A 25,234-nucleotide genomic window follows, 5' to 3' on the forward strand; every position below is an offset into this window, starting at 1 on the left:
CACCCTCTGATTGGCACACATACACAATCCATGTCTCCAGGCTTAAAAATACTTCTTTAACCTGTCTCTTCCGCTTCATCTACACTGTTTGAAGTGGATTTAACAAGTGACGTCAATAAGGGATCATCGCTTTCACCTGGATTCACCTGGTCCATCAGTCTATGTCATGGAACAATGTTTTGTACAGTCAGTGTATAGTCCACCTCAGGACAAGACATTTAACGAGTACTTAACTGTACTTACCGAACTGTAGTCAAGCGGGAAACCCGGAGGCTAAATTCCACGTCATTAAGACACATAATACCCAACTTCCTTCAACACGTCGCCTTCACTGCTAGGGACCGATAGAGTCCTAGACCACTGTCACTTAACCCACTAGCAAGCATACAAGGCCCTCCCCTTGTACACACTTCGGCAAATCAGATCATGACTCTATACTCATGCTTCTTGTTTACAAGCAGAAGCTCAAACAGGAAGTACTCGTGACGCTCTCCATATAGAAATTTCCCTCTGAATCGGACGCTATGATACAGGACTGCTTTGCTAGCGCTGATGGGAATATGTTCCGGAACACCGCCGATAGCATTGGCGAGGTAACCACCTCCGTCACCGGCTTCATCAGGAAATTCCTCACCGATGTTGTCCCGACAGTGACGGTTTTCTGCTTCCCCAATCAAAAGCCCTGAATTAACACAGAGGTTGGAGCTAAGCTAAATGACAGGGCTACCGTACACAGATCTGTCGCAGCCAACCCCGAGGCTACGGCTGAGGACATGAACAAGTAGTCCCGCTAAGACCTCCACAGAGCCATCAAACAAGCAAAAGGACAAGGTGGAATCCTGCTAGACAGGCTCCGATTCCCGATGCATGGGGCAGGGGCTACAGTCCACTAAGGATTATAAAGGAAGACACAGCCATGATCTGCCCAATGATGCCTTTCTACCAGATGAACTCAATGCATTTTATGCTCACTTTGACAAAAACAACACTGAGCCGTGCATGAGGGCCCCCGCCAAACCAGGGAACTGGGTGATCTCACTCTCCGAGGCAGACATGAGTATGTTTTTTTAATCAGGTCAACACTTACAAGGCAGCGGGGCCAGACGGTATTCCAGGGCATGTTCTCAGAGCATGCGCAGAACAGCTGGCAGGCATATTCACAGTCATTTTCAACCTCTCCTTGTCCCAGTCTGTAATCAACAGATGTCTCAAGCTAATGGCTAACTGCCAAAATGACTACCGGCCTGGAGCACTCACATCTGTAATCACGAAGTGCTCTGAAAGGCTGGTTATGGCACACATCAACTCCATCATGCCAGACACCCTTGAGATCCACTCTAATTTTCATACCGCTCCAACAGATCTATAGACAACAGAATCTCAATTGCACTCCACACCGTGGTCACCCACCTAGATAGGGGAATACCAATGTGAGAATGCTGTTCAGTGACTACAGCTCAGCGTTCAACACCATAGTACCCTCCAAGCTGATCAACAACGCTCGGGTGCCTGGGACTAAAACACTTCCCTCTGCCACTGGATCCTGGACTTCCTGACCGGCTGACTCCAGGAGGTGAGAGTAGGCAGCATCACCACCTCCACGCTGACCCTCAACACGAGGGCCTCTATCAAGGTGTTTTGGTACTTCCCCTTATGCACTTTGGTTTTCCATGTGCTTACTATACCACAGGTCAGTGTAATCTACCAGTCAACTGTCTATCCTGCCATCTATCCATAGTGACAATAGTTGTAGGTTTGTCCAGATCTACAATAGGTTTACTGGCAATCATACCACACATATGATTCAAATCTGCACCAATTTTCCCATCGAAATCTACAAGATAGAGGAGTAGTTCACAGGTAGTGGAGAGCACAGGTGCAGGGGAGAGGCCAGGTGCAGGGGAGAGGCCAGGTGCAGCGGAGAGGCCAGGTGCAGCGGAGAGGCCAGGTGCAGGGGAGAGGTCAGGTGCAGGGGCGACGCCAGGTGCAGGGGAGACGCCAGGTGCAGGGGAGAGGCCAGGTGCAGCGGAGAGGCCAGGTGCAGGGGAGAGGCCAGGTGCAGGGGAGAGGCCAGGTGCAGCGGAGAGGCCAGGTGCAGCGGAGAGGCCAGGTGCAGCGGAGAGGCCAGGTGCAGCGGAGAGGCCAGGTGCAGCGGAGAGGCCAGGTGCAGCGGAGAGGCCAGGTGCAGCGGAGAGGCCAGGTGCAGCGGTAAGGCCAGGTGCAGCGGAGAGGCCAGGTGCAGCAGTGAGGCCAGGTGCAGCGGATTGGCCAGGTGCAGCGGAGAGGCCAGGTGCAGCGGAGAGGCCAGGTGCAGCGGAGAGGCCAGGTGCAGCGGAGAGGCCAGGTGCAGCGGAGAGGCCAGGTGCAGCGGAGAGGCCAGGTGCAGGGGAGAGGCCAGGTGCATCATTGCGCATGAAAGAACAGTGAAGACACTGAGCTCAAAAAGCTTCCCTATTGATCTTGTTTAGGGACAATACAATGATCCTACCTAGACTAGCCCACAACAACACAACACAATTAATGTTTGCAATATTGTTTTCAATTGAGTACAATTCTACTACTCTAGGCTGTAAACTGCAGTGAAAATGTCATTTTAATATTGGCACAAAAGCCCCGTTATTTGATTGTTTCATTCCATTGGGACGAGTTGTGGGTCTACTCTGGACAGATTCTAGAAATACAGTCCTGTCTGGCTGTATTTTTTAAAAACTTTTGATACTTCCTGTCTGTTTCAGATCATCATTCTCCCAAGTCATGCTATACAGTCTGGCCATAAAGGCCTGTACAATGATGTAGGGCAACAACCCCCCCCCCCCCCCCCCCCCCCGCTTTCTGCCATCTACCCGGTACAGTTGAAACCAGGATTCATCTGTGAAGAGTACACTTCTCCAGCGTGCCAGTGACCATCGAAGGTGAGTATTTGTCTACTCAAACTGCACTCAGGTCAAGACACTGGTGAGGACGACGAGCATGCAGATGAGCTTCCCTGAGACGGTTTCTGACAGTTTGTGCAGAAATTCTTCGGTTGTGCAAACCCACAGTTTCATCAGCTGCCCGGGTGGTCTCAGATGATCCCGCAGGTGAAGAAGGCGGATGTGGAGGTCCTGGGCATGGTTGCACGTCAGTGGCGGTCAGTGATGTTTAAGATGAGGGAGGACGATGTCCTTATTTCTATTACAACATATTGGATGACTCTCATTCATATTCCATTCACCCAGTTCAATGTAACAGCGATAGCTTTAGGCTACTACATGATACTCGATTGTTCCCCTATACCCATTATGAGGTGGCTACAACCTAGCCTATGAATGAAAGATTACAGCGTAGGTGCACACAGGTCGAAAGACAAATTTGAGGTGACAGACAGTGACCTTCAATACAGCCTTGCAGACTCTTGCCTGAATCTAGTTGATATAGGGTGTAACTATTAGTCCAACAGCTGCAAACGACAGTTTCTATTGGACAAATTCTAAATGTTTATCCCTGTTTTGTTCAGTTTGCTTCTGTTTAAGAAACGTTTTTCAACAGAATCGGCGGAATGAATCCACCCCTGATGACGTGTATAAACACAGTTCACTCTCATAGCAGTCACGTTGTATTCCTTCTCTTCCCATCGCTTGTGGACTTTAATGCACAACACATCAGCTGTATGTGACCAGGGGAAAAACCTTTCCAAGCTAAACCGCTATGCACAGTTTTCATCGTTTTCACCATATTAGCTAAAGTAACGGTATAGTTAGCATAGCTAATATAACTAACAGCATTAGTAAACCCGCCACAATCATGCAGTAAAGTAACAGTATAGTTAACATAGCTACTAAAGTAACGGTATAGTTAGCATAGCTACTAAAGTAATGGTATAGTTAACATAGCTACTAAAGTAACGGTATAGTTAACATAGCTACTAAAGTAACGGTATAGTTAGCATAGCTACTAAAGTAACGGTATAGTTAACATAGCTACTAAAGTAACATTATAGTTAATATAGCTACTTAAGTAACGGTATAGTTAGCATAGCTACTAAAGTAACGGTATAGTTAGCATAGCTACTAAAGTAACGGTATAGTTAACATAGCTACTAAAGTAACGGTATAGTTAACATAGCTACTAAAGTAACGGTATAGTTAGCATAGCTACTAAAGTAACAGTATAGTTAACATAGTTACTAAAGTAACGGTATAGTTAACATAGCTACTAAAGTAACAGTATAGTTAACATAGCTACTAAAGTAACGGTATTGTTAGCATAGCTACTAAAGTAACGGTATAGTTAGCATAGCTACTAAAGTAACGGTATAGTTAACATAGCTACTAAAGTAACGGTATAGTTAGCATAGCTACTAAAGTAACGGTATAGTTAGCATAGCTACTAAAGTAACGGTATAGTTAGCATAGCTACTAAAGTAACGGTATAGTTAGCATAGCTACTAAAGTAACAGTATATTTAACATAGCTACTAAAGTAACGGTATAGTTAGCATAGCTACTAAAGTAACGGTATAGTTAGCATAGCTACTAAAGTAACGGTATAGTTAGCATAGCTACTAAAGTAACGGTATAGTTAACATAGCTACTAAGGTAACGGTATAGTTAACATAGCTACTAAGGTAACGGTATAGTTAACATAGCTACTAAAGTAACGGTATAGTTAGCATAGCTACTAAAGTAACGGTATAGTTAGCATAGCTACTAAAGTAACGGTATAGATAGCATAGCAACTAAAGTAACGGTATAGTTAGCATAGCAACTAAAGTAACGGTATAGTTAGCATAGCTACTAAAGTAACGGTATAGTTAGCATAGCTACTAAAGTAACGGTATGAATGAAAGTAAACCTAGACCTACAACCTAGACCTACAACCTACAACCTAGTTAGCATACCATTTTTTTTCTCATATTGCATGCTTACAAAGAGTAGTCAACGTGTGTGTGTGTGTGTGTGTGTGTGTGTGTGTGTGTGTGTGTGTGTGTGTGTGTGTGTGTGTGTGTGTGTGTGTGTGTGTGTGTGTGTGTGTGTGTGTGTGTGTGTGTGTGTGTGTGTGTTTGTGTGTGCGTCAGTGCCGTTTAAGATTAGGCAGGACAATATATTTTTTTTTTTGTGAGCATGGCCTTATTTCTATTTGACAAATTCAGGTATGTTTATCCCCGTTTTGCTCCATTTGCTTCCGTTTAAGAATCGTTATTCAACAGAATCGATGGAATGAATACACCCCTGATCACGGGTAAACACAGTTCACTTTCCTTGCAGCCACGTTCTATTCCGAGGCTACGACGGCACCGGTGGAGCTTTAATCACAGGTTCTGAAGTGCATATCAGACTGAGAGTCTAATTATTCTTAAGTAGTTCTTTATTAGTTTTAGTTTAGAAAAACAGCTTGATTGCTGTAGCAACATCAGGGAAACTGGGCAGAAGGGAGTGCTACTTCAAATAAGCAATCGGGCAACATCTTTAATTGAGCCTCATTCTCCTTAATTGCCAGCCTCGTTACAGAAATAGATTAACTCTATAGAAAGCTTTGGGGACAGGTCGTCTGGACAGACATTACATTTGCAGATGCAAACATCTTTAGCAGACAATAGTTCTTGAGGGCTCAAACAAAAAAAGGCGGTTTGCCATTTTGTTCATACTGGTGAACAGGTGTTTGAGTTTTGTGGTTGCAATATTAACAGTCCCTTATCTCTGGTATATCTTGGCATGCATCATTCAAGACTAAGTTTACATTTTGTGCAATGGACATTTAATGCACAATGTCTCAGAAAAGACTGTGTCTGGGTAGTCAATACTTAGTATAGAAAACAACCTACAATCTAGGCCTACAATCTAGGCCTACAACCTAGGCCTACAACCTAGACCTACAACCTAGACCTACAACCTAGGCCTACAACCTAGGCCTACAACCTAGGCCTACAACCTAGGCCTACAACCAAGGTCTACAATCTATGCCTACAACCTAGGCCTACAACCTAGGCCTACAACCAAGGTCTACAATCTAGGCCTACAACCAAGGTCTACAATCTAGGCCTACAACCTAGGCCTACCACCTAGGCCTACCACCTAGGCCTACAACCTAGGCCTACCACCTAGGCCTACAACCTAGGCCTACAACCAAGGTCTACAACCTAGGCCTACAACCAAGGGCTACAATCTAGGCCTACAACCTAGGCCTACAATCTAGGCCTACATCCTAGGCCTACAATCTAGGCCTAAAACCTAGGCCTACAATCTAGGCCTACAACCTAGGCCTACAATCTAGGTCTACAACCTAGGCCTACAACCTAGGCCTACAACCTAGGCCTACAACCTAGGCCTACAACCAAGGTCTACAACCTAGGCCTACAACCAAGGTCTACAACCTAGGCCTACAACCAAGGTCTACAATCTAGGCCTACCACCTAGGCCTACAATCTAGGCCTACATCCTAGGCCTACAATCTAGGCCTAAAACCTAGGCCTACCACCTAGGCCTACAACCTAGGCCTACAACCAAGGTCTACAACCTAGGCCTACAAACAAGGTCTACAATCTAGGCCTACAACCTAGGCCTACAACCAAGGTCTACAATCTAGGCCTACAACCTAGGCCTACAATCTAGGCCTACATCCTAGGCCTACAATCTAGGCCTTCAATCTAAGACTACAACCTATGCCTACATCCTAGGCCTACAATCTAGAACTACAAACTAGGCCTGCAATCTAGGCCTGGAATCTAGGCCTAAAACCTATGCCTACATCATGGGCCTACAACCTAGTCCTACAACCTAGGCCTGCAATCTAGGCCTGCAATCTAGGCCTAAAACCTATGCCTACATCCTAGGCCTACAACCTAGGCCTACAACCTAGGTCTGCAATCTAGGCCTACAACCTATGCCTACAACCTATGCCTACAACCTATGCCTACAACCTATGCCTGCAACCTAGGCCTTCAATCTAGGTCTGCAACCTATGCCTGCAACCTAGGCCTACAACCTAGGTCTGCAATCTATGCCTGCAACCTAGGCCTACAACTTAGGCCTACAACCTAGGCCTACAACCATGCCTACAACCTAGGCATACAAAACTATCTATTGAAACCTAGGCCTACAACCTAGGCCTACAATTAAAACCTAGGCCTACAACCTAGGCCTAAAACCTAGGCCTTCAATCTAGGCCTACAAAACTATCTTCACTGACCCTTCTATTGAATTTGTATTTTTTTTCTGACTCTATGCACAATCACCTTATGCACACTGACACACACACACACACACACACACACACACACACACACACACACACACGCACACACACGCACACACACGCACACACACGCACACACACACACACGCACACACACGCACACACACGCACACACACGCACACACACGCACACACACGCACACGCACACACATTCATACTGCCTCTACACACATGCACTCAAATTCTTCATCTTTCACCGAGAAAAAAAAAGAAGCTTCTGGACATCAGAACAGCGATAACGATAACAATAACAACGATAACGACAACGACAACGATAACTAACGTGGGTTTAGATGAAGATGTCTACTTCAATGAGTTGGCGGCGCAGGACATACTGCTCACCACGGACCAGGCCCTAATCCCCAACGCTCGGGAAGAGAAACAGACGGTGATTAATAGGCCGACGAGCGGGTCACACTGAATGAAACTACGACGGAGAGTAAATAATCCTCCTCTACCCTCTGTTCTATTGGAGAATGTACAATCACTGGAGAACAAGCTAAGAGGAGCCTGAACAATATTCTAGCAGATTTTTCTATGCATCGGCAGAACAGAACAGAACGGCAGTGTCTGGTCAGTTGAAGGGGGGGTGGGGGGCCTTTATCCACAACAGTTGGTGCGCAATCTCTAATATTAAACGAAGTCTGGCGGTTCTGATCGCCTGGGTTAGAATACTTCATGATAAGCTGTAGACCATACTATTTACCAAGAGAGTTCTCATCTATCATTTTCATAGCTGTCTATAATACCACCACAAAACGATGCTGGCACATAGGGCAATAAGCAGACAAGAAAATGCTCATCCAGAGGCGGTGCCCCTAGTGGCCGGTCATTTTAATGCAGTAAAACTGAAATCTATTTTTTTTTTCTACCAGCAAGTTATCTGTGCAATTAGAGGCAAAAGAAACCTCTCGATCACCTTAGCTCAGGGGTGTCAAACTCATTCCACGGAGGGCCTAGTGTCTGCAGGTTTTTGGTTTTTCCTTTCAATAAAGCCCTAGACAACCAGGTGTGGGGAGTTCCTAACTAATTAGTGATGTTAATTCATCAATCAAGTATAAGGGAGGAGCGAAAACCCGCAGACACTCGGCCCCCCGTGGAATGAGTTTGACACCTGTGCCTTAGCTCCACAAACAGAGATTCACACAAAGCTCTCCCTTGCCCTCCATTTGGCATTCCTGCTTACAAGCAAAAACTCAACCAGGAAGTACCAGTGATGCTGCGCTCAATACGGAAGTAGTCCGATGAAGCGAAAGCTAATCTACAGGACTATTTTGCTAGCACAGACTGGAATATGTTCTGGGAATCATCTGATGGCGTTGAGGAGTTTACTGCATCTGTCACCGGCTTCATTTAATAAGTGCATCCACGACGTCGTCCCCACAGTGACCGTACGTACATATCCCAATCAGAAGCCATCGATTACAGGCAACATCCGCACTGAACTAAAGGCTAGGACACTAACCCGGACGCTGATAATAAATCCTGTTACGCACTACGACGAACCATAAAACAGGCAATGGAGCTCTGATAAAGGGAGACGCAGCCGCAAGCTACCCAGTGGCGCGAGCCTACCAGACAAACTAAATGCCTTCTATAGCTCGATTCGAGGCAAGCAACACTGATCCATGCGTGAGAGCACCAGCTGTTCCAGATGACTGTGTGATGACGCTCTCCGTAGCCGAGGTGAATAAGCCCTTTAAACAGGTTAACGTTCAGAAGGCCGTAGGGCTAGACGGATTACAAGGACTCCTCAGAGCATACACTGATCTGCTGGCAAGTGTCTTCACTGACATTTCCAACCTCTCCCTGACGCAGTCTGTTTCAAGCAGACCACCATAGTTTCTGTGCCCAAGAAAACCAAGATAACCTGTCTAAATGACAATTGCACCTTAGCACTCACTCACTCATCTGAAGCCATGACATGCTTTGATAGGCTGATCATGGCTCACATCAACACCATCATCCCAGACACTTGAGACCCACTTCTCCAATTCACGTACAACCCCAACAGATCCACAGATGACACAATCTCAATTCCCGGTTGACCCACGACTGCACGGCCACGCACGACTCCAACACCATGATTAAGTTTGCCGACAACACGACAGCGGTAGGCCTGATCAACGATGACAAAGAGAGAGTCTATATGGAGGAGGTCAGAAACCCTAAAGTGTAGCCGAGGGACGCCCCTCATACACATAGATGGGGCTGCAGTGGAGCGGGTCGAGAGCTTCAAGTTCCTCTGTGTTCAAATCACTAAGGCTCTATCATGGTCCAAACACACCAACAGAGTCGTGAAGAGGGCACGACAACATTTCTTTCGCCCTCAGGGGGCTGAAAAGATTTGTTCTGGGCCCTCAGATCCTTTAAAAATTCTACAGCTGCTACATTGAGAGCATCTTGACTGGCTGCTTCACTGCCTGGTATGGAAACGGCTTGGCATCCGATCGCAAGACACTACAGAGAGTAACGCATACGGCCCAGTACATCACCTGGGCCAGTACATCACCTGGGCCAGTACATCACCTGGGCCAGTACATCACCTGGGCCGAGGTCCCTGCCATCCAGGACCTCTATACCAGGCGTGTCAGAGGAAGGCTCTAAAAAATGTAAAATACTCCAGTCACATGCTAAATACTTAGTCTAGTTAGCTATTTGGTTAACTATTTAATTATCTACATTGACCCTTTATGCACAAACTTTTTTTGACAAATCACATATGCTGTTGCTACTGTTGATTATCTGTCACTTTACTAATATGGACATACAGGTATCTACATCAATTACCTCATACCCCTGCACATCCACTCAGTACTCCTGTGGGGACTTGCTTCCCTTCATCCACAAGAGCATTAGTGAGGTCGGGCAGTGATGTTGGGCGAATAGGCCTGGCTCGCAGTCGGCGTTCCAATTCATCCCAAAGGTGTTCTATGGGGTTGAGGTCAGGGCTCTGCGCAGGCCAGTCAACTTCTTCCACACCGATCTCAAACAAACCATTTCTGTATGGACCTCGCTTTTTATTGAGTGGGCAGCTTGATGACAACCAGTCATTATTTAGGTCATCCAGAAAAATATACCTCTCTGTAAATATCACATAGATTGTCAAGCCCATCACACATATTATCCAGATAATGTCATTCCTTCTGTAAGTTGTTTGATAGCAAAAAAGGAGGTAATGGTGATATTAGGTATTTGATTAACAGCTGATTGCTCTGAAATAGATTGTCAATAATTAATATGCATGGTTAAATGTTTTTTTTATTTTCTTTTTTACAATTATTGAGCTTCTTTGTCGGTAAAATAGAGTTTCAAACTCTCCTGAATACCACATGCAAACGAATTTACTGCTATAATACTTTACAGCTGTACTTTAAGGTGTACTTAAAAAAGAAATAGGACTGTAAAATAATTGAATAATTGAAGACCAGGCCATTGACAAGGCACTACTACACGTATTTGATTGATTTCAAGTGGTCCTCTCGGGTTTGCTGAAAGCTGTGCTCTTCGTCAAGTAGCATACAGTACCGCTCTTCAAAAGGAAAGCGAGAGGAGAGAGTACTGCTCTCCACCTGTTAGTTATACACTGCTCAAAAAAATAAAGGGAACACTTAAACAACACAATGTAACTCCAAGTCAATCACACTTCTGTGAAATCAAACTGTCCACTTAGGAAGCAACACTGATTGACAATAAATTTCACATGCTGTTGTGCAAATGGAATAGACAAAAGGTGGAAATTATAGGCAATTAGCAAGACACCCCCAATAAAGGAGTGGTTCTGCAGGTGGTGACCACAGACCCGGCCCTGTGGGGGCACGAGCTGAGAAAGATGGTATGAGCCGTCCAAAGACGAGAGTAAGGACGACCCATCGCCTGTGCGGCTCGGAAGCAAACAGTTGACCAACCTGTATCTACGGGTCCGGAGTCGGAGGTGGTGCCGAAACCCGACCCCCCTGGGGAACCACGGGAGGAAGAGCACAGCCTCCCCCTCCTTGATTTCGAGGGGCCAGTTGAGACACCCCCTAGGGGCCAACTGAGGGGACAATTCGGGACGGCCCAGTGGGAGGACCCTAACTTGAAAGCCGCCGCAGCCCAAGTGATAGCGGTGGATGGACAGCTACTTCCGGGGGTGAGTAACTGGCAATACCCCCATTTCCAAATCAAGAAAAAACGTTTGTATCAGGTGTTGCGCCAACAGGGGGAACTTCGAGAGATATTGTTGCTGCCCCGACGGTAAGTGGGAACTGTTCTTCAGCTGGCCCACATCCACCTGTTGGGGGAGCACCTGGGAATGAAGAAGACCCGGGAATGGAGCAGATCAAATAGATCCGGACAGATCACCCGCAGATGGATGGGCTCATCGAACGGTTCAATAAAACCCTCAAACAAATGATGTGGAAGGTCATCGAGCAGGACGGGAAGAACTGGGACCAGCTACTACCCCACCTATAGTTCTCAATCCGAGAAGTACCCCAGTCCTCCACAGGGTTTTCTTTTTTCAAACTCCTCTATGGGAGGAGGCCACACGGCCTACTGGACCTCGCCAAGGAGGTGTGGGAAGCCCAACCGATCCCCTTACGCACCATGGTAGAGCACGTGGAGACGAAGGAGCGGATGACAGTCATATGGCCAGTCGTGAGGGAACATATGGAGAAGGCCTAATGCGCCCAAGCCCAGGTCTAAAATCGGGGTACCCAGCCCGAGAATTTTCAGGTGGGAGACAGGGTGTTGGTCTTAATCCCCACGGCCGAAAGTAAGCTCCTTGGCAACATGGCACGGGCCCTACGAGGTGATCGAGAACCTGGGACTTGTCAATTACAGTGTATGGCAGCCCGGGAGACGGAAACCCAAACAGGTTTACCACGTGAACCTGTTGGAAGAAATGGCACGAGAGGACAGCCTTGGCCGTGTTCTGGTCGGAACCCAGGATGCCAACGGTACCAGTGGTGGTGGATCACGACCCGGCCCAGAAGCAAGAGCTCAGGGAGCTCGTCGATCGGAACACAGCGGTGTTCTCCGAGAACCCGGGCTGCACGACCCTCATTGAACACCACATCTGTACCCGGTCCCGGGGAAACGGTAAGAAAGAGGCCATATCGGATTCCGGAAGCCCAAAGGAAGGCCGTGAAACAGGAAGTGGAGGCTATGCTGAGGATGGGAGTCGTTGAAGAGTCTCACAGTGCGTGGTGCAGCCCCATCGTGTTGATGCCCAAACCGGATGGTAGCATCCGCTTCTGTAATGATTTCCGGGGTGTGAACGACATAAGCTTGTTTGACACCTACCCCATGCCGAGGGTGGACGAGCTCATCGACCGATTGGGAAAGTCCCGGTACATCAGCACCCTTGACCTGGCAAAAGGATATTGACAGGTACTGTTGGGAGCCTCCTCCCGAGAGAAGACGGCGTTTTCGACACCAGACGGACTATATCAGTACCGGGTGCTCCCGTTCGGTCTCCACAGAGCCCCGCCCACATTCCAGCGACTGATGAACAAAGTACCAGTATGCAGCGGCCTATCATCCACAGCCAAGGTTGGGAAGAGCACCTGACACGCCTCCAGGCAGTGCTGGACGCGCTCAGACAAGCCGGGTTGACCGCGAACCCCGAGAAATGCAAACTAGGGTTCAAGGAGGTGGAGTACCAGGGGTATTTGATCGGACGGGGGAACGTCGAGCCCCGGGAGAGGAAGGTTCATGCGGTACGTGACTAGCCCGTTCCACGCACCAAGACACAGGTCAAGTCCTTCCTGGGACTGGCAGGATACTATAGCCGGTTTATCCCCAACTTGCGGCTATAGCTTCCCCCCACCCAACAATCTAACCATGCCCGCCTCCCGAAAGCAGTGAAATGGACGGACGAGACAGAAGCAGCGTTCAACCGCCTGAAGGAAGCATTGTGCTCCCATCCGATTCTCGTAACGCCCGATTTCCAGGTGCCGATGTTGGTCCAGATGGATGCATGTGATACGGGACTAGGGTCCGTTCTGTCCCAGATACACGATGGGGAGGAGCACCCCATCATGTACATCAGCCAAAAGCTGATACCGAGAGAAAAGAAGTACTCCATTGTTGAGAAAGAGTGTCTAGCAGTGAAGTGGGCGCTAGACACTCAAGTATTACCTGTTAGGTACCCACTTCACCCTAGTCACGGACCATGCTCCCCTGGTCTGGATGGCCATGGGAAGGGACACAAACGATCGGGTCACCAGGTGGTTCTTGTCCCTTGCTGTCCCCAGTCCACCTGGTCATGTTGCTGCTCCAGTTTAAACTGTTCTGCCTAGGGCTATGGAACCCTGACCTGTTCACTGGACGTGCTACCTTGTCCCGAACCTGCTATTTTGGACTCTCTCTCTACCGCACCTGCTGTCTTTAACTCTGAATGATCGGCTATGAAAAGCCAACTGACATTTACTCCTGAGGTGCTGTTGCACCCTCTACAACCACTGTTATTATTATTATTATCTGACCCTGCTGGTCATCTATGAACGTTTGAACACCATGGCCATGTTCTGTTATAATCTCCACCCGGCACAGTCAGAAGAGGACTGGTCACTCCTCAGAGCCTGGTTCCTCTCTAGGTTTCTTCCTAGGTTCCGTCATTTCTAGGTAGTTTTTCCTAGCCACCGTGCTTCCACACCTGCATTGCTTGCTGTTTGGGGTTTTAGGATGGGTTTCTGTACAGCACTTTGTGACATTGGCTGATGTAAAAAGGGCTTTATAAATATATTTGATTGATTGATTGGAGTCTTTGCCAATTTTTAGGGCCTTCCTCTGCCACCACCTGGTATAGAGGTCCTGGATGGCAGGACGCTTGGCCCAAGTGATGTACTGGGCCATAGGCACTACCCTTTGTAGTGCCTTGCAGTCGGAGGCCGAGCACATGCCATACCAGGCGGTGATGCAGCCATTCAGGATGCTCTCAAGGGTGCAGCTGTAGAAACTTTTGAGGATCTGAGGACCCATGCCAAATCTTTTTAATCTCCTTAGGGAAAATAGGTTTTGTCGTGCCCTCTTCATGACTGTCTTGGTGTTTTTGGACCATGATAGTTTGTTGTTGATGTGGACACCAGGAACTTGAGACTCTCAACCTGCTCCACTACAGCCCCGTGGATGAGAATGGAGAGTTTGGCCTGAGGGCACGAAATGTGTTGTGAAATCTGTTGTGAAATGCAATGTAATGCGTTTTTTTAAATTGTATATAACTGCCTTAATTTTGCTGGACTCCATTATGAGTAGCTGCTGCCTTGACAGAAACTAATCGGGATCCATAATAAACCCCAGGAAGAGTAGCTGCTGCCTTGACAGAAACTAATCGGGATCCATAATAAACCCCAGGAAGAGTAGCTGCTGCCTTGACAGAAACTAATCGGGATCCATAATAAACCCCAGGAAGAGTAGCTGCTGCCTTGGCAGGAACTAACGGGTATCCATATTTATTTATTATTATTATTTTTTTTTACCGTTATTTTACCAGGTAAGTTGACTGAGAACACGTTCTCATTTGCAGCAACGACCTGGGGAATAGTTACAGGGGAGAAGAGGGGGATGAATGAGCCAATTGTAAACTGGGGATTATTAGGTGACCATGATGGTTTGAGGGCCATATTGGGAATTTAATAAACCCCAGAAGAGTAGCTGCTGCCTTGGCAGGAACTAATGGGGATCCATAATAAACCTCAGGAAGAGTAGCTGCTGCCTTGGCAGGAACTAATGGGGATCCATAATAAACCTCAGGAAGAGTAGCTGCTGCCTTGGCAGGAACTAATGGGGATCCGTAATAAACCCCACGAAGAGTAGCTGCTGCCTTGACAGGAACTAATGGGGATCCATAATAAAGCCCAGGAAGAGCAACTGCTGCCTTGGCAGGAACTAATGAGGACCCATAATAAATACAAATACATAGCATTGCAAAGCTTTTCTGTAGTTTTTCTTACAGACATGCTAAATGCTATCTAACGTTTCATCAGTTTTATCCTTCTAACGACACTATTACTCAGAGTAGGGGAGGATGGTTTAGGGTTTAGGGAGGGGGAGTAGGGAGGGAGAGGGCAGTGGGTCGTTACTAAATGGGAGGGGGAGTAGGTAAGGAGGGGTAGTGGAGTAGGGAGGGGGAAGGGGGAGGGCAGTGGGGCGTTACTGAGTGGGAGCAGGAGTAGGGAGGGGGGAGTAGGGGAGTAGGGCTGGTGGATTCGAGAGAGGGAGTAGGGAGGAGGGAGTAAGTAAGGCGGGAGTAGGGAGGGTGATTAGGGAGTGGGGAGTAGGGAGGGTGATTATGGAGTGGGCGTAGGGAGGATGATTAGGGAGGGGGGAGTAGGGAGGATGATTAGGGAGGGGGGAGTAGGGAGGATGATTAGGGAGGGGGGAGTAGGGAGGATGATTAGGGAGGGGGGAGTAGGGAGGGTGATTAGGAAGGGGGGAGTAGGAAGGATGATTAGGGAGGGGGGAGTAGGGAGGGTGATTAGGGAGGGGGGAGTAGGGAGGGTGATTAGGGAGGGGGGAGTAGGGAGTGTGATTAGGAAGGGGGGAGTAGGGAGGATGATTAGGGACGGGGGAGTAGGGAGGGTGATTAGGGAGGGGTGAGTAGGGAGGGTGATTAGGGAGGGGGGAGTAGGGAGGGTGATTAGGAAGGGGGGAGTAGGGAGGATGATTAGGGACGGGGGAGTAGGGAGGGTGATTAGGGAGGGGTGAGTAGGGAGGGTGATTAGGGAGGGGGGAGTAGGGAGGGGGGAGTAGGGAGGGGGGAGTAGGGAGGATGATTAGGGAGGGGGGAGTAAGGAGGGGGGAGTAGGGAGGATGATTAGGGAGGGGGGAGTAGGGAGGAGGATTAGGGAGGGGGGAGTAGGGAGGAGGATTAGAGAGGGGGGAGTAGGGAGGATGATTAGGGAGGGGGGAGTAGGGAGGGTGATTAGGGTGGGGGGAGTAGGGAGGAGGATTAGGAAGGGGGGAGTAGGGAGGGTGATTAGGGAGGGGGGAGTAGGGAGGATGATTAGGGAGGGGGGAGTAGGGAGGGTGATTAGGGAGGGGGGAGTAGGGAGGGTGATTAGGGAGGGGGGAGTAGGAAGGATGATTAGGGAGGAGGGAGTAGGGAGGGTGATTAGGGAGGGGGGAGTAGGGAGGGTGATTAGGGAGGGGGGAGTATGGAGTGTGATTAGGAAGGGGGGAGTAGGGAGGATGATTAGGGAGGGGGGAGTAGGGAGGAGGATTAGGGAGGGGGGAGTAGGGAGGGTGATTAGGAAGCGGGGAGTAGGGAGGGTGATTAGGGAGGGGGGAGTAGGGAGGGGGGAGTAGGGAGGATGATTAGGGAGGGGGAGTAGGGAGGATGATTAGGGAGGGGGGAGTAGGGAGGATGATTAGGGAGGGGGGAGTAGGGAGGGTGATTAGGAAGTGGGGAGTAGGGAGGGTGATTAGGGAGGGGGGAGTAGGGAGGGGGGAGTAGGGAGGATGATTAGGGAGGGGGGAGTAGGGAGGGGGGAGTAGGGAGGATGATTAGGGAGGGGGAGTAGGGAGGAGGATTAGGGAGGGGGGAGTAGGGAGGAGGATTAGGGAGGGGGAGTAGGGAGGATGATTAGGGACGGGGGAGTAGGGAGGATTATTAGGGTGGGGGGAGTAGGGAGGAGGATTAGGGAGGGGGGAGTAGGGAGGGTGATTAGGGAGGGGGGAGTAGGGAGGATGATTAGGGAGGGGGGAGTAGGGAGGGTTATTAGGGAGGGGGGAGTAGGGAGGGTGATTAGGGAGGGGGGAGTAGGGAGGATGATTAGGGAGGGGGGAGTAGGGAGGGTGATTAGGGAGGGGGGAGAAGGGAGGGTGATTAGGGAGGGGGGAGAAGGGAGGGGGAGTAGGGAGGGTGATTAGGGAGGGGGGAGTAGGGAGGGGGGAGTAGGGAGGGTGATTAGGGAGGGGGGAGTAGGGAGGGGGGAGTAGGGAGGGTGATTAGGGAGGGGGGATTAGGGAGGGGGGAGTAGGGAGGGTGATTAGGGAGGGGGGAGTAGGGAGGATGATTAGGGAGGGGGGAGTAGGGAGGAGGATTAGGTAGGGGGGAGTAGGGAGGAGGATTAGGGAGGGGGGAGTAGGGAGGGTGATTAGGGAGGGGGGAGTAGGGAGGGTGATTAGCGAGGGGGAGTAGGGAGGGGGGAGTAGGGAGGGGGGAGTAGGGAGGGTGATTAGGGAGGGGGGAGTAGGGAGGGGGGAGTTGGGAGGGGGGAGTAGGGAGGATGATTAGGGAGGGGGGAGTAGGGAGGATGATTAGGGAGGGGGGAGTAGGGAGGATGATTAGGGAGGGGGGAGTAGGGAGGGGGAGTAGGGAGGGTGATTAGGGAGGGGGGAGTAGGGAGGGGGAGTAGGGAGGGTGATTAGGGAGGGGGGAGTAGGGAGGGTAATTAGGAAGGGGGGAGTAGGGAGGGGGGAGTAGGGAGGGTGATTAGGGAGGGTGATTAGGGAGGGGGGAGTAGGGAGGGTGATTAGGGAGGGGGGAGTAGGGAGGAGGATTAGGGAGGGGGGAGTAGGGCGGGTGATAAGGGAGGGGGGAGTAGGGAGGGTGATTAGGGAGGGGGGAGTAGGGAGGGTGATTAGGGAGGGGGGAGTAGGGAGGGGGGAGTAGGGAGGGGGGAGTAGGGAGGATGATTAGGGAAGGGGGAGTATGGAGGGTGATTAGGGAGGGGGGAGTAGGGAGGGTGATTAGGGAGGGGGGAGTATGGAGGGTGATTATGGAGGGGGGAGTAGGGAGGATGATTAGGGAGGGGGGAGTAGGGAGGGTGATTAGGGAGGGGGGAGTAGGGAGGGTGATTAGGGAGGGGGGAGTAGGGAGGGTGATTAGGGAGGGGGGAGTAGGGAGGTTGAATAGGGAGGATGATTAGGGAGGGTGATTAGGGAGGGGGGAGTAGGGAGGATGATTAGGGAGGGGGGAGTAGGGAGGGTGATTAGGGAGGGGGGAGTAGGGAGGGTGATTAGGGAGGGGGGAGTAGGGAGGTTGATTAGGGAGGGGGGAGTAGGGAGGGTGATTAGGGAGGGGGGAGTAGGGAGGGTGATTAGGGAGGGGGGAGTAGGGAGGATGATTAGGGAGGGGGGAGTAGGGAGGGTGATTAGGGAGGGTGATTAGGGAGGGGGGAGTAGGGAGGGGGGAGTAGGGAGGGTGCTTAGGGAGGGGGGTGTAGGGAGGATGATTAGGGAGGGGGGAGTAGGGAGGGTGATTCGGGAGGGGGGAGTAGGGAGGGTGACTAGGGGGGGAGTAGGGAGGGTGATTAGGGAGGGGGGAGTAGGGAGGGTGATCAGGGGGGGAGTAGGGAGGGTGATTAGGGAGGGGGGAGTAGGGAGGGTGGAGTAGGGAGGGTGATTAGGGAGGGGGGAGTAGGGAGGATGATTAGGGAGGGGGGAGTAGGGAGGGTGATTGGGGAGGGGGGAGTAGGGAGGATGATTAGGGAGGGGGGAGTAGGGAGGGTGATTAGGGAGTGGGGAGTAGGGAGGGTGATTAGGGAGGGGGGAGTAGGGAGGGTGATTAGGGAGGGGGGAGTAGGGAGGATGATTAGGGAGGGGGGAGTAGGGAGGGTGATTAGGGAGGGGGGAGTAGGGAGGATGATTAGGGAGGGGGGAGTAGGGAGGATGATTAGGGAGGGGGGAGTAGGGAGGGTGATTAGGGAGGGGGGAGTAGGGAGGGGGGATGTAGGGAGGGGGGAGTAGGGCGGGTGATTAGGGAGGGGGGAGTTGGGAGGATGATTAGGGAGGGGGGAGTAGGGAGGGTGATTAGGGAGGGGGGAGTAGGGAGGGTGATTAGGGAGGGGGGAGTAGGGAGGGTGATTAGGGAGGGGGGAGTAGGGCGGGTGATTAGGGAGGGGGGAGTAGGGAGGATGATTAGGGAGGGGGGAGTAGGGAGGGTGATTAGGGAGGGGGGAGTAGGGAGGGTGATTAGGGAGGGGGGAGTAGGGAGGGTGATTAGGGAGGGGGGAGTAGGGAGGATGATTAGGGAGGGGGGAGTAGGGAGGGTGATTAGGGAGGGGGGAGTAGGCAGGGTGATTAGGGAGGGGGGAGTAGGGAGGGTGATTAGGGAGGGGGGAGTAGGGAGGATGATTAGGGAGGGGGGAGTAGGGAGGGTGATTAGGGAGGGTGATTAGGGAGGGGGGAGTAGGGAGGGGGGAGTAGGGAGGGTGATTAGGGAGGGGGGTGTAGGGAGGATGATTAGGGAGGGGGGAGTAGGGAGGGTGATTCGGGAGGGGGGAGTAGGGAGGGTGACTAGGGGGGGAGTAGGGAGGGTGATTAGGGAGGGGGGAGTAGGGAGGGTGATCAGGGGGGGAGTAGGGAGGGTGATTAGGGAGGGGGGAGTAGGGAGGGTGGAGTAGGGAGGGTGATTAGGGAGGGGGGAGTAGGGAGGATGATTAGGGAGGGGGGAGTAGGGAGGGTGATTGGGGAGGGGGGAGTAGGGAGGATGATTAGGGAGGGGGGAGTAGGGAGGGTGATTAGGGAGTGGGGAGTAGGGAGGGTGATTAGGGAGGGGGGAGTAGGGAGGGTGATTAGGGAGGGGGGAGTAGGGAGGATGATTAGGGAGGGGGGAGTAGGGAGGGTGATTAGGGAGGGGGGAGTAGGGAGGATGATTAGGGAGGGGGGAGTAGGGAGGATGATTAGGGAGGGGGGAGTAGGGAGGGTGATTAGGGAGGGGGGAGTAGGGAGGGGGGATGTAGGGAGGGGGGAGTAGGGAGGATGATTAGGGAGGGGGGAGTAGGGAGGGTGATTGGGGAGGGGGGAGTAGGGAGGATGATTAGGGAGGGGGGAGTAGGGAGGGTGATTAGGGAGTGGGGAGTAGGGAGGGTGATTAGGGAGGGGGGAGTAGGGAGGGTGATTAGGGAGGGGGGAGTAGGGAGGATGATTAGGGAGGGGGGAGTAGGGAGGGTGATTAGGGAGGGGGGAGTAGGGAGGATGATTAGGGAGGGGGGAGTAGGGAGGATGATTAGGGAGGGGGGAGTAGGGAGGGTGATTAGGGAGGGGGGAGTAGGGAGGGGGGATGTAGGGAGGGGGGAGTAGGGCGGGTGATTAGGGAGGGGGGAGTTGGGAGGATGATTAGGGAGGGGGGAGTAGGGAGGGTGATTAGGGAGGGGGGAGTAGGGAGGGTGATTAGGGAGGGGGGAGTAGGGAGGGTGATTAGGGAGGGGGGAGTAGGGCGGGTGATTAGGGAGGGGGGAGTAGGGAGGATGATTAGGGAGGGGGGAGTAGGGAGGGTGATTAGGGAGGGGGGAGTAGGGAGGGTGATTAGGGAGGGGGGAGTAGGGAGGGTGATTAGGGAGGGGGGAGTAGGGAGGATGATTAGGGAGGGGGGAGTAGGGAGGGTGATTAGGGAGGGGGGAGTAGGGAGGGTGATTAGGGAGGGGGGAGTAGGGAGGGTGATTAGGGAGGGGGGAGGAGGGAGGGTGATTAGGGAGGGGGGAGTAGGGAGGGTGATTAGGGAGGGGGGAGTAGGGACGGTGATTAGGGAGGGGGGAGTAGGGAGGATGATTAGGTAGGGGGTCGTTTTCTGAGTGGATTTCTTCACATTTTTTTTGTCTTACAAAGTGCGATTAAAATTGATTTAATTTAATTTTTTTGTCAACAATCTACAAAATACTCTGTTATATTAAAGTGGAGGAATAATTTTATTTTTAAGATTAATAAAAATTCAATATCTAAAATATGGCTGTTGCATAAGTATTAAGTATTCCTGCATCAATACATGTCACCTTTGGCATCTACAGTTGTGAGTCTTCTTGGGTAAGTCTCTAGAGCTTTGCACACCTGGATTGTGCAATATTTGCCCATCATTCTTCAAGCTCTGTCAAGATGTTTGGAATCAGGACTAGACAGCAATTTTCAAGTGTTGCCATAGACTTTCAAGCACATTTAAGTCAAAACTGTAACTTGGCCAGTCAGGAACATTCACTGTCTTTTTGGTAAACAACTTTAGTGCCTTGTTGCATGTTTTTTAATATTTTTTTTTACAATTATTATTATTTTCAATCTGTCATTTAGGTCACAATTGTAGAGTCACTACAACAGTTTTGGTTCATGCTCTGTTTTCTCCTATCACAGCCAATAATAATCACACATAGCCCCATGGTAACATCCCTGAGCAGTTTCCTTCCAGTCCTGCAACTCAGTTCAGAAGAACGACTGTATCTCTGATGTGTCTGGGTGGTTTAATCCATGATGCACAGCATATTTATTAACTTGTCCTTAAAGGGATATTATATGTATTACTGTTACCCATCTACCCATTCAATACCCACTTTATTAGTTTGAAAAAGGCCCTGGTCTTTGTAGTTGAATTTGTGCTTGAAATTCAATAGTTGACTGAGGGACCTTACAGATGTTGTATGTACGGGGGAACAGAGGAAGGGTTAGTCATTCATAAATCATTTCAACCCCTATTATTTCACCCAGACTGAGTCCGTGTCACTTGTTATGTGCTTTATTAAGGCACATTTTACTCCTGAACTAATTTAGGTTTGCCTAAACCAAGGGGCTGAATACTTAACTTTTTATGGCTGCAGGGGCAGTATTTAGTAGCCAGAAAAAAGGTGCCCATTTTAAAAAGGCCTCGTACTCAATTCTTGCTCGTACAATATGCATATTATTATTACTATTGGATAGAAAACACTCTCTAGTTTCTAAAACCGTTTGAATTATATCTGTGAGTCAAACAGAACTCATTTGGCACAAACTTCCTGACCAGGAAGTGGAAAGTCTGACATCAAGGCTCTGTTCTTCTTCCTGCCTATACATGGGCATGATACGTAAGAGTCTACCTGCATTTCATAGACCTTCCCCTGGATGTCAAGAGGCTGTGAGAGAAGAAATTTCGTGTTTATCTTGGTCTGAATTGGAATACAAGCTCTTTGTATGACGTGTCCCTCATTTCCGGTACTCTTGGCAGCGCGAGGTGGACAGTGGGATTGCCTTCTGTTTAGCTGCCGTTATGGACGACTACTATCTCCGGCTCTGATTTTATTTGATACATGTGACCATATCATCGTAAAGTATGTTTTTTCAATATAGTTTAATCAGACTATTGAAATTTTTTCGGGAGTTTTGCCGTGTTCCGTTTTCTGACTTTGTTGACGATGGAGAGATCCATGCCACTTGGCTAGTGCGCGTGCTAAATCAAGAGGGAAAGTTGCCGTTCTAAATCCAAACAACGATTGTTCTGGACAAAGGACACCTTGTCCAACATTCTGATGGAAGATCAGCAAAAGTAAGAAACATTTTATGATGCTATTTCATATATCTGTCGTACATGTGAACTAGTCGTCGGCGCCCAACGTTTGGGTACTCTAGCTATACCGAAGCTGCATATCGTAAGGAAGTTATTTTTAGAATTCTAACACTGCGATTTCATTAAGAACTAATGGATCTATCATTTCCTATACAACATGTATTTTTTAGTTATGTTTATGAATAGCTATTTGGTCAGAATATGTGTGTCAGAAAAAGTGTCAGGAAAAATCCGGACGTAGTGGGAAAAAGTAGCTAAGTTAGCACAATGTGTAACCATTGATTTCAGCTCTAAATATGCACATTTTCGAACAAAACATAAGTGTATGTATAACCTGATGTTATAGGACTGTCATCTGAGGAAGAAAATCAAGGTTAGTCAAAAATTATATATCTTTTGCTTGTTTGTTACGATCGCTTACTTTTGCTACTGGGAAATTGCTTTTGTTTTTGGCTATTGTGGTAAGCTAATATAACGCTATATTGTGTTTTCGCTGTAAAACACTTGACAAATCGTAAATATTGTCTGGAATCACAAGATGCCTGTCTTTCAATTGCTGTACACTATGTATTTTTCAGAAATGTTTTATGATGAGTATTTAGTTATTTGGCGTTGGTCTCTAATTATTCTGTCTGCTTTCGGTGCAATTTCTGATTGTAGCTGCAATGTAAACTATGATTTATACCTGAAATATGCACATTTTTCGAACAAAACATACATTTATTGAATAACATGTTATAAGACTGTCATCTGATGAAGTTGTTTGTTGGTTAGTTTGGTTGGTTCTTGGTTAGTTAGGTTGGCTTTGTGCATGCTACCTGTGCTGTGAAAAATGTCTGTCCTTCTTTGTATTTGGTGGTGAGCTAACATAAATATACGTGCTGTTTTCGCTGTAAAACATTTTAAACATCGGACATGTTGGCTGGATTCACAAGATGTGTACCTTTCATATGCTGTATTGTACTTGTTAATGTGTGAAAGTAAAATATCTAAAAAATATATATTTTGAATTTCGCGCCCTGCACTTGAGCTGGCTGTTGTCATAAGTGTACCGACGTCGGGCTTGCAGCCATTTAAACAACGACTGTAAGTTATGAATTTTTTATTAATCTTTTTTATTTTAATTTTATTTTGTCCTCTTTGACATTACAGAGTAGTTGTATGTACATTGTTGACAAAAAAAAAATAATAATAATAATTCATTTTCAATCCCACTTTGTAACACAATAAAATCTGAAGAAATCCAAGGCTTCCAAATACTTTTGCATGGCACTGTATCTCTATTTTGTATTTTTGTATTTTATTTTACCTTTATTTAACTAGGCAAGTCAGTTTAAGAACAAATTTTTATTTTCAATGACGGCCTAGGAACAGTGGGTTAACTGCCTTGTTCAGGGGCAGAACGACAGATTTTTACCTTGTCAGCTCAGGGATTCAATCTCACAACCTTTATGGTTACTTTATGTTACTAGTCCAACGCTCTAACCACTAGGCTACCTCCCGCCCTATGGTCAATACACATCTAACGTCTTAAACTCTGAATGGTTGTCAGGAGTACTTGATTTGATTATAATGATGATGATGATGATGATAACGGTTCATTTCATGAGTTCTATTGCCGCTAAAAGCTGAAGAGCAGTAACACATACTGTACTAGAAACACATTTAGCTTGTCAAACAGGGGCACATTGATGCAAATTATATTTTAGATGGGGCCAGTGTGCTCCATGTGAATACACTGGTTTGACAACGCATCTAGTAGTAGTAATAGTAGTCGTAGTAATATTATTATTATTAGTAGTAGTAGTAGTAGTAGCAGTAGTAGCAGTAGTAGCAGTAGTAGTACTAGTAGTAGTAGTAATATTACTAGTATTAGTATTAGTAGTAGTAGTATTATTATTAGTAGTAGTAGTAGTACCAGTAGTAGTAGTAGTAGCAGTAGTACTAGTAGTAGTAACAGTAGTGATATTAGTAGCAATAGTAGTAGTAGTAGTAATAGTAGTAGTAGTAGTAGTAGTAGTAGTACTACTAGTAGCAGTAGTAATAGTAGTAGTAACAGTAGTGATATTAGTAGCAATAGTAGTAGTAGTAGTAATAGTAGCAGCAGTAGTAATAGTAATACTGGTGGTGGTAGTAGTAGTACTAGTAGTAATAGTATTAGTAGTGGTAGTAGTAGTAGTAATAGTAGTAGTAGTAATAGTAGTAGTAGTAGTAGTAGTAGTAATAGTGGTCGTGGTTGTATTAGTAGTAGAGATAGTAGTAGTAGTGGTAGTAGTAATAGTGGTAGTGGTAGTAGTAATAGTAGTAGTGGTAGTGGTAGTAGTAGCAGTAATTTTGGTGGTGGTAGTAGTAGTAGTAGTGGTGGTAGTGGTGGTGGTGGTGGTGGTGGTAGTAGTAGTAATTATAGTAGTAGTAGTAGTAGTAGTAGTAGTAGTAGTAGTAGTAGTAATAATGGTGGTAGTAGTAATAGTGGTGGTAGTAGTAGTAGTAGTGGTAGTAGTAGTAGTGGCAGTAGTAGTGGTAGTAGTAGTGGTAGTAGTAGTAGTAGTGGTAGTAGTAGTGGTAGTAGTAGTAGTAGTAGTAGTAGTAGTAGTAGTAGTAGTAGTAGTAGTAGTAGTAGTAGTAGTGGTAGTAGTAGTAGTAGTGGTAGTAGTGGTAGTAGTAATAGTAATAGTGGTGGTAGTAGTAGTAGTAGTAGTGGTAGAGGAGGAGGAAAACCCCTGAATCCATCTGACCTCCTCAGGATGAATACCAATAATATTAGTAGTA

This window comes from Salvelinus fontinalis, chromosome 23, assembly GCF_029448725.1.
Source record: "Salvelinus fontinalis isolate EN_2023a chromosome 23, ASM2944872v1, whole genome shotgun sequence".
Lineage (NCBI taxonomy): Eukaryota > Metazoa > Chordata > Actinopteri > Salmoniformes > Salmonidae > Salvelinus > Salvelinus fontinalis.